The sequence below is a fragment of the Erpetoichthys calabaricus genome, chromosome 12 (assembly GCF_900747795.2).
Source record: "Erpetoichthys calabaricus chromosome 12, fErpCal1.3, whole genome shotgun sequence".
In the NCBI taxonomy this organism is placed as follows: Eukaryota; Metazoa; Chordata; class Cladistia; order Polypteriformes; family Polypteridae; genus Erpetoichthys; species Erpetoichthys calabaricus.
In genome coordinates, this window is record NC_041405.2 from 132,897,414 (window position 1) to 132,913,863 (window position 16,450).

General features: G+C 44.9%; 1 protein-coding gene across 9 annotated transcripts in view; it reads left to right on the forward strand.

Annotated features, from left to right (window-relative positions):
* The window catches only part of slc25a42 (solute carrier family 25 member 42), a 54,775-nt gene that overhangs the window by 5,248 nt on the left and 33,077 nt on the right, over window positions 1–16,450 (forward strand). For 2 of the 9 annotated variants that reach the window (XM_051934666.1, XM_051934670.1), the window contains exon 1: window positions 13,809–13,974. The exons of 5 other annotated variants lie outside the window; for them this stretch is intronic. The gene's annotated coding sequence lies outside the window, so the exon portion shown is untranslated. Of the gene's footprint in view, window positions 1–13,808; window positions 13,975–16,112; window positions 16,198–16,450 lie in introns of those variants that run through there. 2 more of the 9 variants (XM_051934671.1, XM_051934667.1) reach the window with 2 other exon arrangements.

Sequence of the window (16,450 nt, forward strand, 5' to 3'; positions counted from 1 at the left end):
TCCTAATTAAAATCAATAAAAATTATAAAAAAATACATTGTGATGGATAATTTGCAGATTATTTAGTAATTTTCATGTAGAATTATGATAAAACAGTAAAAGTCTAACGGAAAGCATTTTATAAAATTGTAGCACTAGTGCTGTTTAGGTATTTCTTGCTGTTAGAGACTAGAATAAGAAATGAGAGATTGATAAGATTAGATTTGAAGAATCCCAATTTAGTCTTTGCCTGTAGGAAGTGTTTTGCTTGTTTTTTTTGTTTTTGTTTCATTCCGTTTATCTATGTGGTGATGTCTTTAGGTTACTTTTCCCATGTAACTGGTGGCTCTGAATTAGTTTACTTCATATGAAGTATTTTTGAATGTATACCATGACAGCTTTGTATCCCTTTTTGTTTTATTGTAATCTCTCTGGATACTTTAGTTTACACTTCTCAAAACTGTATATGTTAAATTAATTTATGACTTTAAATTGAGCTGCCACTTATGCATATTGTAGTGACTCAGATAAAAAGGTCAAGTTTACAAAGACTTTTTAGATGTTATTAAAAATTGTAGAAATTATGATAATGCAAAATAATAATAATACATTTTATTTATATAGTGCCTTTCCCATGCTAAAGGCACTTCACAGAGTTTAAGAAAGAACGGCAGGGTATACAGTATATAGCATTGTACTAAACCAGATAAATAAATAAATAAGATTAAGACAGTAAATTCAGAGAAAAAGCCTAATAGACAACATAATTGATGGCATAACACATACAGGTTACATGAGTATTTTGACATAGAGGTAAACTTAGAGAAGGGTAATAAAGTCAAGTAGAGCTAAAAGCCTTCCTGAACAGATGAGTTTTGAGTTGTTGTTTTTTAAAAGAATTCATGGAGTCAGCTGACCTGATTAATTTCGGTAGGTCATTCCAGAGTCTGGGCGCTATACAGCTGAAGGCCCTGTCACCTATGGAGTGTAGATTAGTGTGGGGCAAAATAAGATTTCCAGAATCAGAGGACCTTATTGGGCAGACAAAAATAGGCTTTTTTGAAGGGTAAATCAAAATAGTAGTCTTTAGTCAGGAAAGGATCACAATATTAAAAAGATAAGTGAGAAAATCAAATGGCAAAGTTCAATATTAAAGCTGTGCTTTAAAGAAATTTTCAGAGTAAGCACTTTTATTACAGAGATAAAAGGAAAGACAGAGTATCTTATTTGCAAAGAAAGTTCAGTAATCTTCACAGAGTATATGATGTTAAGATACTGTTAGATACAAATCATGCTTACAGTATTTCATAGTTTTCGATGAAGTTACGAATAGAAAAGCTGATGAAAAGGTTAAGAAGATTTCCATTTCATGTTAAGCACAGGAGAATCTCATTTATTTAAAGGATGCAAAGTAAAGAGCTGTTTGTAATTTTGTTTTTCGCCCATTTTCTGAAACCATTATTTTGCTTCCACACAGAAGTTTTTTCTGCAGCATTAATAAAGTTAGAATGGAATGGAATTTTTTAAGCATTTGTTTTTGTTTACAACTGTGTCTGCTGTTCATTATGTTGTTTGCTAATTGTCACAGTTTGTCTTCAGTTACAGTTAATATGAAAAAGTTTGGGAACCCCTCTCAACCTGCGTAATAACTTAACTCTACTTTAAATTCCTAGGAACATCTGAGTACTGGGGTGTTTTCCGAACAAAGATTTTTAGTTAAACAGTATTTAGTTGTATGAAATTAAATCAAATGTGAACAACTGGCTGTGCAAAAATTTGGGTCCCCTTGTAATTTTGCTGATTTAAATGCATGTAATTGCTCAATACTGATTACTTTCAACACCAAATTGGTTGGATTAGCTCGTTAAGCCTTGAACTTCATAGACAGATGTGTCCAATCATGAGAAAAGGTATTTAAAGTGGTCAATTGCAAATTGTGCTTCCCTTTGACTCTTCTCTGAAGAGTGACAGCATGGTATCCTCAAAGCAACTCTCAAAAGATCTGAAAACAAAGATTGTTCACTATCATGGTTTAGGGGAAGGCTACAAAAAGCTATCTCAGAAGTTAAAACTGTCAGTTTCAACTGTAAGGAATGTAATCAAAAAATGGAAGGCCACAGGCACAGTTGCTGTTAAACCCAGGTCTGGCAGGCCAAGAAAAATACAGGAGCGGCATATGCACAGTATTGTGAGAATGGTTACAGAGAACCCAAAGATCACCTCCAAAGACCTGCAAGAACATCTTGCTGCAGATGGTGTATCTGTACATCGTTCTACAATTCAGCGCAATTTGCACAAAGAACATCTGTATGGCAGGGTGATGAGAAAGAAGCCCTTTCTGCACTCACGCCACAAACAGAGTCGCTTGTTGTATGCAAGTGCTTATGTAGACAAGCCAGATTCATTTTGGAACAAAGTGCTTTGGACTGATGAGACAAAAGTAGAGTTATTTGGTCATAACAAAAAGCGCCTTGCATGGTGGACGAAGAACACCGCATTCCAAGAAAAACACCTGCTACCTACTGTCAAATTTGGTGGAGGTTCTATCATGCTGTGTGGCTAGTTCAGGGACTGGGGCCCTTGTTAAAGTTGAGGGTCAGATGAATTCAACCCAAAATCAACAAATTCTTCAGGATAATGTTCAAGCATTAGTCACAAAGTTGAAGTTACGCAGGGGTTGAATATTCCAACAAGACAATGACCCAAAACACAGTTCGAAATCTACAAAGGCATTCATGCAGAGGGAGAAGTACAATGTTCTGGAATGGCCGTCACAGTCCCCTGACTTGAATATCATAGAAAATCTATGGGATGATTTGAAGCAGGCTGTCCATGCTCGGCAGCTATCTAATTTAACTGAACTGGAGAGATTTTGTATGGAAGAATGGTCAAAAATGCCTCCATCCAGAATCTAAACACTCATCAAAGGGTATAGAAGGCGTCTAGAGGCTGTTATATTTGTAAAAGGAGGCTCAACTAAGTATTGATGTAATATCTGTGTTGGGGTGCCCAAATTTATGCACCTGACTAATTTTGTTATGGTGCATATTGCAAACAAGCAAAGCCTATATAGAAAAATAAAAATGTTTCTAATTTTCTTTAAATATTTAATTAACACTCCAGCTGCATTAAAACTATAAAACCAAGCATAGATAAAGACTAATTTAACAAGTAGTTCAATTTAAAGCACATAGAGGTCACATTATTGAAGTCTGTTGAAATATAAATCTGCACAATGGCAGCTTTAGTTCCAAATTTGAAACCATTATCTTTGAGCAACACTGCAGTGTTTATCCATCCTCCAAGTGATGCAAGAAGATACAAAGACTGTGCATTACAAGATAAAAAAAAGTTTAGGTGGAGCTAATGGTTAACTTGCGAGCTTAACAGTGGGCTACATGACCACCACCTTTTTTGAAAGCTGGATGTTTTTGTGTAATGAGTCACTTATTTTACAGGCATATATTATCTGTTTAAGCATGATGTTTTTTTTTTTTGTTTTTTTTTTTGGGTCAGAGTCCATACTCATTCCATTTTCTGTTTGTGTTATGTATACAGAGTAAATGCAGTAGGTTACTATTTCTGTGTATTTTGGAATTAGGTGTGCCAAATTAAACCTTAGCTCAAGACTGGAATTTTACTTATTGGTCTCAGTATACCTTTGTGCAGTGTAAATTCGGTTGCATTGTTGCAGAATGTAATTTCATTAGTCCTAGCGATTCTGGAAATGTTTCTTTTTACCTTTTTTATTGAGCTTGTAAGTCACATTACAATAATAGAATACTATTCAGTTAAAAATACATTGCACACTACATTCTAAATATTTATGTTTAAAGTTCATGTATGTCAAACTTCCATTCCAGAGAGCTATATGAAAAGAGCGCCCTCCCCATGAGGTAGTTTCTCAGTTTCTCATGCACATATTGATAAGACGCCAAAGCAGTGACTGTGTGTGTTTATTTTTTAACAGCCCTAATTAATTCTTGCCAAATTATAAAAGCTTTTTGACTGTTCCTTGTAGAGAACATTTGCCTTTTTTTTTTAGCTTTAGATGAGACTTAACTATCCCTTTCAGTTATGAAGTATAAATTGGGATTCTTCCTATTAAGTTAGTTAACATGTGAACAATGTTGTTTAAGATTTCATTGTATATTTTTGCCCCATAATGTTAATCCATTTGGTGTTACACTAAATTAAGCTCTTAAAGGACCAGGACCATTCTTCATTATCTGACAGATAAGCAAATATTTTCCCCCCAAATCTTGCAAGAGAAGTTCAAGCCATGTGACTTATCAGGGCATGCACTTGATGACATTGTTCACAGCTTTGATTGCAACAGTTAGATTTTTTTATTTTTTAACTGAGGACTGCAACTCTAGGTAACAAACCCTTAGGTTGTCGGTTCAGATCCCACTACCTACACTGTATGATAATGAGCAAGTCAGTTCACCCGCCTGTGTTCTGGTTGGAAAAAACAAAAGAAATGTAACCAATTGCGTCTCAAATGTGGTAAGTTGTCAGAAAATATAACTAATCATAATTAACAAGCTAAGTGGGTGGCACAATAAAAAATCAACATGTTTCCTTCTAAAGAACACTACATTTTTCACTTACAAATAAAGCAGAATGTATACTTTAATGACCTCAGTCTTTGTCTAATTGTATTAAATACAATCATATTAAACATAATAAAACACAAAGAGAAACTAGAACACCTTTTTTTATAAATATCCATCCATCCATCCATCCTCTTCCGCTTATCCGAGGTCGGGTCGCGGGGGCAGCAGCTTGAGCAGAGATGCCCAGACTTCCCTCTCCCCAGCCACTTCTTCTAGCTCTTCCGGGGGAATCCCAAGGCGTTCCCAGGCCAGCCGAGAGACGTAGTCCCTCCAGCGTGTCCTGGGTCTTCCCCGGGGCCTCCTCCCAGTTGGACGTGCCCGGAACACCTCACCAGGGAGGCGTCCAGGAGGCATCCTGATCAGATGCACGAGCCACCTCATCTGACTCCTCTCGATGCGGAGGAGCAGCGGCTCTACTCTGAGCCCCTCCCGGATGACTGAGCTTCTCACCCTATCTTTAAGGGAGAGCCCAGACACCCTGCGGAGAAAACTCATTTCAGCTGCTTGTATTCGCGATCTCGTTCTTTCGGTCACTACCCATAGCTCATGACCATAGGTGAGGGTAGGAACGTAGATCGACTGGTAAATTGAGAGCTTTGCCTTATGGCTCAGCTCCTTTTTCGCCACGACAGACCGATGCAGAGCCCACATCACTGCGGACGCCGCACCGATCCGCCTGTCGATCTTACGCTCCATTCTTCCCTCACTCGTGAACAAGACCCCGAGATACTTGAACTCCTCCACTTGGGGGCAGGATCTCGCTCCCAACCCTGAGAGGGCACTCCACCCTTTTCCGGCTGAGGACTATGGTCTCGGATTTGGAGGTGCTGATTCCCATCCCATCCGCTTCACACTCAGCTGCGAACCAATCCAGAGAGAGCTGAAGATCACGGCCTGATGAAGCAAACAGGACAACATCATCTGCAAAAAGCAGTGACCCAATCCTGAGTCCACCAAGCCGGACCTCCTCAACACCCTGGCTGCGCCTAGAAATTCTGTCCATAAAAGTTATGAACAGAATCGGTGACAAAGGGCAGCCCTGGCGGAGTCCAACTCTCACTGGAAACGGGTTCGACTTACTGCCAGCAATGCGGACCAAGCTCTGACACCGATCGTACAGGGACCGAACAGCTCTTATCAGGGGGTCTGGTACCCCATACTCTCGGAGCACCCCCCACAGGATTCCCTGAGGGACACGGTCGAACGCCTTTTCCAAGTCCACAAAACACATGTAGACTGGTTGGGTGAACTCCCATGCACCCTCCAGGACCCTGCTAAGGGTGTAGAGCTGGTCCACTGTTCCGCGACCAGGACGAAAACCACACTGTTCCTCCTGTATCCGAGGTTCGACTATCCGACGGACCCCTCCTCTCCAGAACCCCCCGAATAGACTTTTCCAGGGAGGCTGAGGAGTGTGATCCCTCTGTAGTTGGAACACACCCTCCGGTCCCCCTTCTTAAAGAGGGGGACCACCACCCCAGTCTGCCAATCCAGAGGCACTGTCCCTGATGTCCATGCGATGTTGCAGAGATGTGTCAACCAAGACAGCCCTACAACATCCAGAGCCTTGAGGAACTCCGGGCGTATCTCATCCACCCCCGGGGCCCTGCCACCAAGGAGTTTTTTGACCACCTCGGTAACCTCAGTTCCAGAGATGGGGGAGCCCACCTCAGAGTCCCCAGGCTCTGCTTCCTCATTGGAAGGCATGTTATTGGGATTGAGGAGGTCTTCGAAGTACTCCCCCCACCGACCCACAACGTCCCGAGTCGAGGTCAGCAGCGCACCATCCCCACCATACACAGTGTTGACACTGCACTGCTTCCCCCTCCTGAGACACCGGACGATGGACCAGAATCTCCTCGAAGCCGTCCGAAAGTCGTTCTCCATGGCCTCCCCAAACTCCTCCCATGCCCGAGTTTTTGCCTCAGCAACCACCGAAGCCGCATTCCGCTTGGCCTGCCAGTACCTATCAGCTGCCTCCAGAGTCCCACAGGAAAAAAGGGACCGGTAGGACTCCTTCTTCAGCTTGACGGCATCCTTTCACCGCTGGTGTCCACCAACGGGTTCGAGGATTGCCGCCATGACAAGCACCGACTACCTTACGGCCACAGCTCCGGTCAGCCGCCTCAACAATAGAGGCACGGAACATGGCCCATTTGGACTCAATGTCCCCCACCTCCCTCGGGACATGGTTGAAGTTCTGCCGGAGGTGGGAGTTGAAGCTACTTCTGACAGGGGGCTCTGCCAGACGTTCCCAGCAGATCCTCACAACACGTTTGGGCCTACCAGGCCTGACCGGCATCCTCCCCCACCATCGGAGCCAACTCACCACCAGGTGGTGCTCAGTTGACAGCTCCGCCCCTCTCTTCACCCGAGTGTCCAAGACATGTGGCCGCAGGTCCGACGACACGACCACAAAGTCGATCATCGAACTGAGGCCTAGGGTGTCCTGGTGCCAAGTGCACATATGAACACCCCTATGCTTGAACATGGTGTTTGTTATGGACAATCTGTGACGAGCACAGAAGTCCAATAACAAAACACCACTCGAGTTCAGATCGGGGGGGCCAGTCCTCCCAATCACGCCCTTCCAGGTCTCACTGTCATTCCCCACATGAGCATTGAAGTCTCCCAGCAGTACGAGGGAGTCCCCAGAAGGTATGCCCTCCAGCACCCCCTCCAGGGACTCCAAAAAGGGTGGGTACTCCGAACTCCTGTTTGGTGCATACGCACAAACAACAGTTAGGACCCGTCCCCCCACCCGAAGGCGGAGGGAGGCTACCCTCTCATCCACCGGGGTAAACCCCAATGTATAGGCTCCAAGCCGGGGGGCAATAAGTAATGCCCACACCCGCTCGGCACCTCTCACCGGGGGCAACTCCAGAGTGGTAGAGAGTCCAGCCCCTCTCAAGGAGATTGGTTCCAGTGTCCAAGCTGTGCATCGAGGTGAGCCCGACTATATCTAGCCGGAACCTCTCGACCTTGCGCACTAGCTCAGGCTCCTTTCCCTTCAGAGAGGTGACATTCCACGTCCCAAGAGCCAGCTTCTGTAGCCGAGGATCGGACCGCCAAGGTCCCCGCCTTCGGCCACTACCCGACTCACACTGCACCCGACCTCCTTGGCCCCTCCCATAGGTAGTGAGCCCATGGGAAGGGGGACCCACGTTGCCTCTTCGGGCTGTGCCTGGCCGAGCCCCATGGGTGCAAGCCCGGCCACCAGGTGCTCGCCATCGAGCCCCACCTCCAGGCCTGGCTCCAGAGGGGGGCCCCGGTGACCCGCATCCGGGCGAGGGAAAACGCTGTCCAAATTTTGTATTCATCATAGGAGGTTTGTTGAACCGCACTTTGTCTCATCCCTCACCTAGGACCAGTTTGCCTTGGGTGGCCCTACCATGGACATAAAGCCCCGGACAACAGAGCTCCTAGGATCATTGGGACACGCAAACCCCTCCACCCCGGTAAGGTGGCGGTTCGAGGAGGGTTTTTTTTATAAATAGTAACAACAAAGCCAATCCTCCAGTTCTGTCTATTTGATTAATAATTAAAATATACTTTACAATTTGCTTGATTAGTTTTCCCAATAAAAGTGTTAACTTTTTCTAAATAGCTCCATTAATGTTGGGTATACCCCTCCTCAAACCGCCACCTTACCGTGGTGGAGGGGTTTGCGTGTCCCAATGATCCTAGGAGCTCTGTTGTCTGGGGCTTTATGCCCCTGGTAGGGCCACCCAAGGCAAACTGGTCCTAGGTGAGGGATGAGACAAAGAGCGGTTATACAAACCTCCTATGACGAATAAAAAATTTGGACGGCGTTTTCCCTCGCCCGGACGCGGGTCACTGGGGCCCCCCTCTGGAGCCAGGCCTGGAGGTGGGGCTCGATGGCGAGCGCCTGGTGGCCGGGCTTGCACCCATGGGGCTCGGCCGGGCACAGCCCGAAGAGGCAACGTGGGTCCCCCTTCCCATGGGCTCACCACCTATGGGAGGGGCCAAAGAGGTCGGGTGCAGTGTGAGTTGGGTGGTGGCCGAAGGCGGGGACCTTGGCGGTCCGATCCTCGGCTACAGAAGCTGGCTCTTGGGATGTGGAATGTCACCTCTCTGAAGGGGAAGGAGCCTGAGCTTGTGCGTGAGGTTGAGAGGTTCCGGCTAGATATAGTCGGGCTCACCTCGACGCACAGCTTCGACTCTGGAACCAATCTCCTTGAGAGGGGCTGGACTCTCTACCACTCTGGAGTTGCCCCCGGTGAGAGGCGCCGAGCGGGTGTGGGTATACTTATTGCCCCCCGACTTGGAGCCTGTACATTGGGGTTTACCCCAGTAGACGAGAGGGTAGCCTCCCTCCGCCTTCGGGTGGGGGGACGGGTCCTAACTGTTGTTTGTGCGTATGCACCGAACAGCAGTTCGGAGTACCCACCCTTTTTGGAGTCTCTGGAGGGTGTGCTGGAGGGCATACCATCTGGGGACTCCCTCATACTGCTGGGAGACTTCAATGCTCACGTGGGCAATGACAGTGAGACCTGGAAGGGTGTGATTGGGAGGAATGGCCCCCCCGATCTGAACCCGAGTGGTGTTTTGTTATTGGACTTCTGTGCTCGTCACGGATTGTCCATAACGAACACCATGTTCAAGCATAGGGGTGTTCATATGTGCACTTGGCACCAGGACACCGTAGGCCTCAGTTCGATGATCGACTTTGTGGTCGTGTCGTCGGACCTGCGGCCACGTGTCTTGGACACTCGGGTGAAGAGAGGGGTGGAGCTATCAACTGAGCACCACCTGGTGGTGAGTTGGCTTCGATGGTGGGGGAGGATGCCGGTCAGGCCTGGTAGGCCCAAACGTGTTGTGAGGGTCTGCTGGGAACGTCTGGCAGAGCCCCGTCAGAAGTAGCTTCAACTCCCACCTCCGGCAGAACTTTGACCATGTCCTGAGGGAGGTGGGGGACATTGAGTCCGAATGGGCCATGTTCCGTGCCTCTATTGTTGAGGCGGCTGACCGGAGCTGTGGCCGTAAGGTGGTCGGTGCCTGTCGTAGCGGCAATCCCCGAACCCGTTGGTGGACACCGGCGGTGAGGGATGCCGTCAAGCTGAAGAAGGAGTCCTACCGGTCCCTTTTGTCCTGTGGGACTCTGGAGGCAGCTAATAGGTACTGGCAGGCCAAGCGGAATGCAGCTTCGGTGGTTGCTGAGGCAAAAACTCGGGCATGGGAGGAGTTTGGGGAGGCCATGGAGAACGACTTTCGGACGGCTTCGAGGAGATTCTGGTCCACTGTCCGGCGTCTCAGGAGGGGGAAGCAGTGCAGTGTCAACACTGTATATGATGGGGATGGTGCGCTGCTGACCTCGACTCGGGACGTTGTGGGTCGGTGGGGGGAGTACTTCGAAGACCTCCTCAATCCCAATAACATGCCTTCCAATGAGGAAGCAGAGCCTGGGGACTCGGAGGTGGGCTCCTCCATCTCTGGGACTGAGGTCACCGAGGTGGTCAAAAAACTCCTTGGTGGCAGGGCCCCGGGGGTGGATGAGATACGCCCGGAGTTCCTAAAGGCTCTGGATGTTGTAGGGCTGTCTTGGTTGACACGTCTCTACAACATCGCATGGACATCAGGGACAGTGCCTCTGGATTGGCAGACCGGGGTGGTGGTCCCCCTCTTTAAGAAGGGGGACCGGAGGGTGTGTTCCAACTACAGAGGGATCACACTCCTCAGCCTCCCTGGAAAAGTCTATTCGGGGGTTCTGGAGAGGAGTGTCCGTCGGATAGTCGAACCTTGGATTCAGGAGGAACAGTGTGGTTTTCGTCCTGGTCGCGGAACAGTGGAGCAGCTCTACACCCTTAGCAGGGTCCTGGAGGGTGCATGGGAGTTCGCCCAACCAGTCTACATGTGTTTTGTGGACTTGGAAAAGGCGTTCGACCGTGTCCCTCAGGGAATCCTGTGGGGGGTGCTCCGGGAGTATGGAGTACCGGACCCCCTGATAAGGGCGATTCGGTCCCTGTACAACCGGTGTCAGAGCTTGGTCCACATTGCCGGCAGTAAGTCGAACCCGTTTCCAGTGAGAGTTGGACTCCGCCAGGGCTGCCCATTGTCACCGATTCTGTTCATAACTTTTATGGACAGAATTTCTAGGCGCAGCCAGGGTGTTGAGGGGGTCCGGTTTGGTGGACTCAGGATTGGGTCACTGCTTTTTGCAGATGATGTTGTCCTGTTTGCTTCATCAGGCCGTGATCTTCAGCTCTCTCTGGATCGGTTCGCAGCTGAGTGTGAAGCGGCTGGGATGGGAATCAGCACCTCCAAATCCGAGACCATGGTCCTCAGCCGGAAAAGGGTGGAGTGCCCTCTCAGTGTTGGGAGTGAGATCCTGCCCCAAGTGGAGGAGTTCAAGTATCTCGGGGTCTTGTTCACGAGTGAGGGAAGAATGGAGCGTGAGATCGACAGGCGGATCGGTGCGGCATCCGCAGTGATGCGGGCTCTGCATCGGTCTGTCGTGGTGAAAAAGGAGCTGAGCCATAAGGCAAAGCTCTCAATTTGCCGGTCGATCTATGTTCCTACCCTCACCTATGGTCATGAGCTATGGGTAGTGACCGAAAGAACGAGATCGCGAATACAAGCGGCCGAAATGAGTTTCCTCCGCAGGGTGTCTGGGCTCTCCCTTAAAGATAGGGTGAGAAGCTCAGTCATCCGGGAGGGGCTCAGAGTAGAGCCGCTGCTCCTCCGCATCGAGAGGAGTCAGATGAGGTGGCTCGGGCATCTGATCAGGATGCCTCCTGGACGCCTCCCTGGTGAGGTGTTCCGGGCACGTCCAACCGGGAGGAGGCCCCGGGGAAGACCTAGGACACGCTGGAGGGACTATGTCTCCCGGCTGGCCTGGGAACGCCTCGGGATTCTCCCGGAAGAGCTAGAAGAAGTGGCCGGGGAGAGGGAAGTCTGGGCATCTCTGCTCAAGCTGCTGCCCCCGCGACCCGACCTCGGATAAGCGGAAGAGGATGGATGGATGGATGGATGTTGGGTATATTGAAAACAGCTAGAGAAGATAACATTTGTAACACAAACACAAAGTGTAAATTGCTGTTTTTCCAAAGTTTCAATAAAGACCCCGTTGAGTGAGCAATCATGCTACTGTTCAATGAGATTTTGCTGAAAGAATTGTGAAATTGCTCCCTTCTATAGTATTATAAGATTGAACTAGATTTATTAAATCCAGACATCTATTATTTTACCATTGATGATTATTTAGAGTAGCTTCCAGAAGTCCTGTTATCACTGGACTAGGGATACCATGATACCAGAATGAAACTCATTAATTTTTCAATACCATGACAAAAACAAAAATTCCATTAATTTAATTAAAAGTACCTTCATTATTCAAGTGAACAATATCTTGCCTTTTTCTGTATTACAATATAAAATATATAAATTCTAACAATAACAACAGCTTTAAAGTTGTGCTGTATTCTTCAAGTAGTTACCTAACAGTCTCATAAGTAGACTAGTATTGACATTCATAAATACCAAATTAATTTTTTAAACTCAGCTGGGATTTGCCCAGTGCAACAAGTATAGCTGAGTTAGTGAACTCCAAGATCATTCCGAATATTTTTATTTAAACAAACTCTTTAAAGTTGTTTTTTAAATAACATGCTTTTAAAATATGGTTTGTCAGAGAATCACTGTTAAAGTTTGTAACATTTGCTACTGTAAGATTTATATTTGCAACATTAGCTGGTGGTGTTGCAATGGTAATGCTGCTGCGTCACAGTAAGCAGACCATGTTTCATGGCTCAGGTCCTTCATGAGTGGAGTTTGCATGTTGTTCTTGTGTCTGCATGGGTTTCCTCTGGGTTTGCAGATTTGTTTTCAGTGATGAAGTCTGCTTGTATGGCATTCTTGGTAACTGTGGGCATGTCTCTTCGATTAGGCACTTCAATATTGCAGACAGCAATTGTTCTTTGTTGGTGTAAATAAGGCAAATAGTCACTTGGTTTAAAACTAGCTTCGATTTATACTTGCTACAGCTATTGTTAGCAGTACAGCCAGTGTGCATTTTCTTCTCACAACTCTATAGGTGTGATTTTGGATGCATGTGAGCTTCCCCCAAATGCCGGTTAGAAAATGGATGGATGCTTAAAGGACATCTGTGGACATGCACGTTGCAATCTGAAATTGAATGTGAAGCCCCTGTACCATTTTATCTCCTGTTAGAAATTTGTGACACTGCAAGTTAAATGATTAAATTTAATGTTTTCAAGTCTCATTTCTCAAAGTATGCACAGATTTTTTTCGGACTTAACTCCATAATGAGATAAAAGTGGCAATCATGAGAGGCTGTGTGGGCATATGTTTTGCCTTTTTTATTTTTAAATAATGCAATAGCATTACCATAGTTACATGCTGAAATTCTCTTGCCTAAACCTCAATGTATTTCCAGACTTGACTTCTGCTGTTTTTCATCTCAATTGTGTTAATACTGTGCTGTAGCATCACCACTTTGAACTCTTTTCATATGTGGTTTTTACTCATGTTCTTCTCATGTATGATTGTGATTTACTCATATTCATCTTTTGATGTCACACACAGTTGTATTCAGTGCAAGGCAAAAACAAATCATTGGCCTTCCTGTTCTAGTACTTTTGAAGGGGACAGTATTATAGGTTACAACACACAATTATTTGATCACAATCGTTTTATCTTTTTGTCATGCAGCTACTTGCACCGTGATGAACATTCAGACAAGCAAATTCACTGGGCATATCATAGCAGTTTGGTTGTACAGTACAGTGGTGTATGCATCAGTTTCTCTATACATGTCAACGTTTGATGACCAGTTCACATTGTCATCAGTATCACTTGATTCAACTAATGGTTCTGTTTCAATCTGTTCTAAAACTGTCTTTATAGCTTCTCATTTACATGCCACTGTCTTTTGGTTGAAGGCTCCACACCGCTCATGAATATTGATGAGTTACTTTAGAGTGGCAAAATGCACTATCCACTAGAAGGCAGAAGATTACTGTCCCAAGAGTTATTCTGGCATAACACCCTAAAGCAGATTATTACACGTCACCCCAAGTCTGACTTGGGAAATTCCAAGTCCAAGTCACTCTTAGGGTTAGTGTCATTTAGATTAAATCAATTATTCTCTTTGTTTTAAAAGGTTAGCTACAGATTTACACCAGTTTGATTATATTATTGGAAGTCATGTGTTGGTTGGCTGTGCTTTGCTTGCACATGATGAATTCAGTAAATCAGAAACTAAGGGCAGAACCTGCAGGACATGAACCTCTCACCTAATTTGCTCTACAAATCCTGCAGTGACAGCTTCCATGAGTGAGGTAAAAGATAGTTGTACTGCTTTCACTTAAAGTTTGCTACTGAAGGAGTGTTTCTGGTGAGTTTAAACTAAGTTATATCTGTTATATTCCTGTCAGTAGAAATTTATAAATAAGCCTGCTTCTTGATATATGTGCTGTTGCCTCAGCAAAGCAATTCTAAATGAGCTTTACTGATGCCTTTTTTCATAAGACATGCGGGCAAAGTGGCTTAGAATCTGAAATCCTAAAGGTTGTTACTTGAGTAATACTTGTTAACCAGAATAAGTTACTTAACAGGATATATGTTGCAACAGTTTAACCAGTGTTTCTCAATGTGTACAATACTGTATTTTGAGTGATGCTTAGTGGGAAAAACACTTTATTAACTTTTTAGATTTATGTTGTCCTTTGGGACATTTGTAATTATTAGTTTTCACATTAAAGATTGTTTTAATGATATTACAAACTAGCTGTATTTCCTTGCTTTGTAAAGGAGATCTCCTCAGACAATAGGCCTTGGTTATAGTGTTGAGTGTAAATAACGGAGTACTTTTCAGTATACAATATTTTTTGCCCCTGGGTCTAGTATTGTTAGTTCACTGGAGTTCCCATGCAGGCACGAGGAGAACATGCAAACTCCACGTAGGGAGGATCTGCCACTGTGCCACTCTGCTGCCCACTCAGGAACATGCTATATGCACATGAATAAAGTATTCCTGCTGTAGATTAATTCCTGCTTCTCCTATTGACTTGGCTTTTGTTGATGGTAACTGACAAAACACTTTTTTAGAGGAATTAGTAGGAATTTTGGGTATAAATATAATTTCACACTGTATCAGATCCTGTAAAAGTTGTAGCTTTAGTCAGAACTGAATGTAACACTTTGATCTGTAATCTTTTACTGTTAAGTTTTGGAGGGTTTAGATCAAGAGCAATATACACTGAATTGCAGTTTCCTTTAACTTATTATGTATAGCATTGACATTTACAGGCTGCACATTGTGTGGCCCATTGAATGAACTCAATGTTTTAAGTACTGTACAGATTAAAAAAGGTGAAAAGAAATAATATCATGAACTATGTACAATGTCCATCTTCTCTATTTTATGACCAAGGGGGACTCCTTTAGTGATCTGTGCAAATGTTTAATCTGACCAGGGCATGAATTGCTCCCAGTTTCTGTTGTACACAGGGCTTGAAGTGGGCTGGTGCACTGTACTGCCAGTCCCGTTTTTCTTTGCAATGCAGAACATTGCAGCACACCACAGTCTGACCTTGGAGAGGACAGTCCAGTTCTCCAAAATATGTATTTTGTCACCAAGCTGAAACTCTGCCACCCCCATCGACCACTTCCTAAAGTTTATGTATATAAGAGTGCTCGACAATTCAGTCTGTCTTAAATTTACATGTATTTTTTTCTTCATTGAAGAAGAAGAAGCCAACAGATAAGGACTACTTCATGTACCCAAAGAGGCCACTTGTTAACCACATCTTCTTTATGTTTCGCCTAATGTTTTTCATCCATTTCACATCTCATTTTCCATGAAGCTCGCCACCTTGTCTCTTTTTCCTGTGCAGGACAGCTGCCCTTTTTCACTTGCCACAATAGTGCTGCTCTGATTGTTGTGTTCATTTGCATGAACTGCAAGCCACATTATTTTGTGCTATTTACATTCTCAGCGCTCAGCAGTAAAAAGGGAAGCGCTACCTAAGAATACCCAACTCGGTAAAGCTTTATTACCAGCAAATATTGAGAAATAAAAAGAGCGGTTGCTAATTTTCAGTTTTCTATAACATCACCAAATTTCAATCATATCCATCAGGGCATTTTTCAGATTTTTAAGTACAGTAATCCCCCGCTCTATCGCGGTTCAGCTATCACGCCCCTGCAATATCGTGGAAAAATTCAATAAGTACATCCTACCTGTAGTGTACTTTGCAGCCAATTCATAACAAAGCATACGGTTTTCAGCACACAAAGACTTTCGCATTACAGCACCCAGATGATTTCTTACAAAGCCCGTTATTGGCTGAAAGAGGACACTCAACCAATCAGAGCAGATTTTATTCTCTTGGGCTCTGATTAGCTGCTGCTAACGTGGTGTAATCTCGCAAGAACAGCGAGTGTGGGTCCTAGACGAATCGTGTATCGCGTACCTTGCTTGTGGTCCGACTTTTGTGAGCAAACTTTTGTGAGCTTTTTGTTTGTTTTAAGCCCTACAATGGCTACCAAGCATCCATCATCTTCTGGTAGCAGTGAGCCTAAGCTCCAGAGGAAGACCTTGACCATACAGGAGAAGGTAAAACTGATGATGATTATTATTATGTTATCATATCTTTAGCCCGACATCTGTGTATCATATGTGTATCCAAAGTGTGTTTTAATAAGTTTACATGTGTTTAGAACATGTGGGAGGGGTATTTTAAGGCTTAAACTATAAAAAAAAAAAATGTGGTCTTTCTATATCGCAAATTTTCACCTATCGCGGGTGGGTCTGGAACATAACTTCCACGATAGGCGGGGGATCACTGTATTTAATTTTCCTGTTGTGG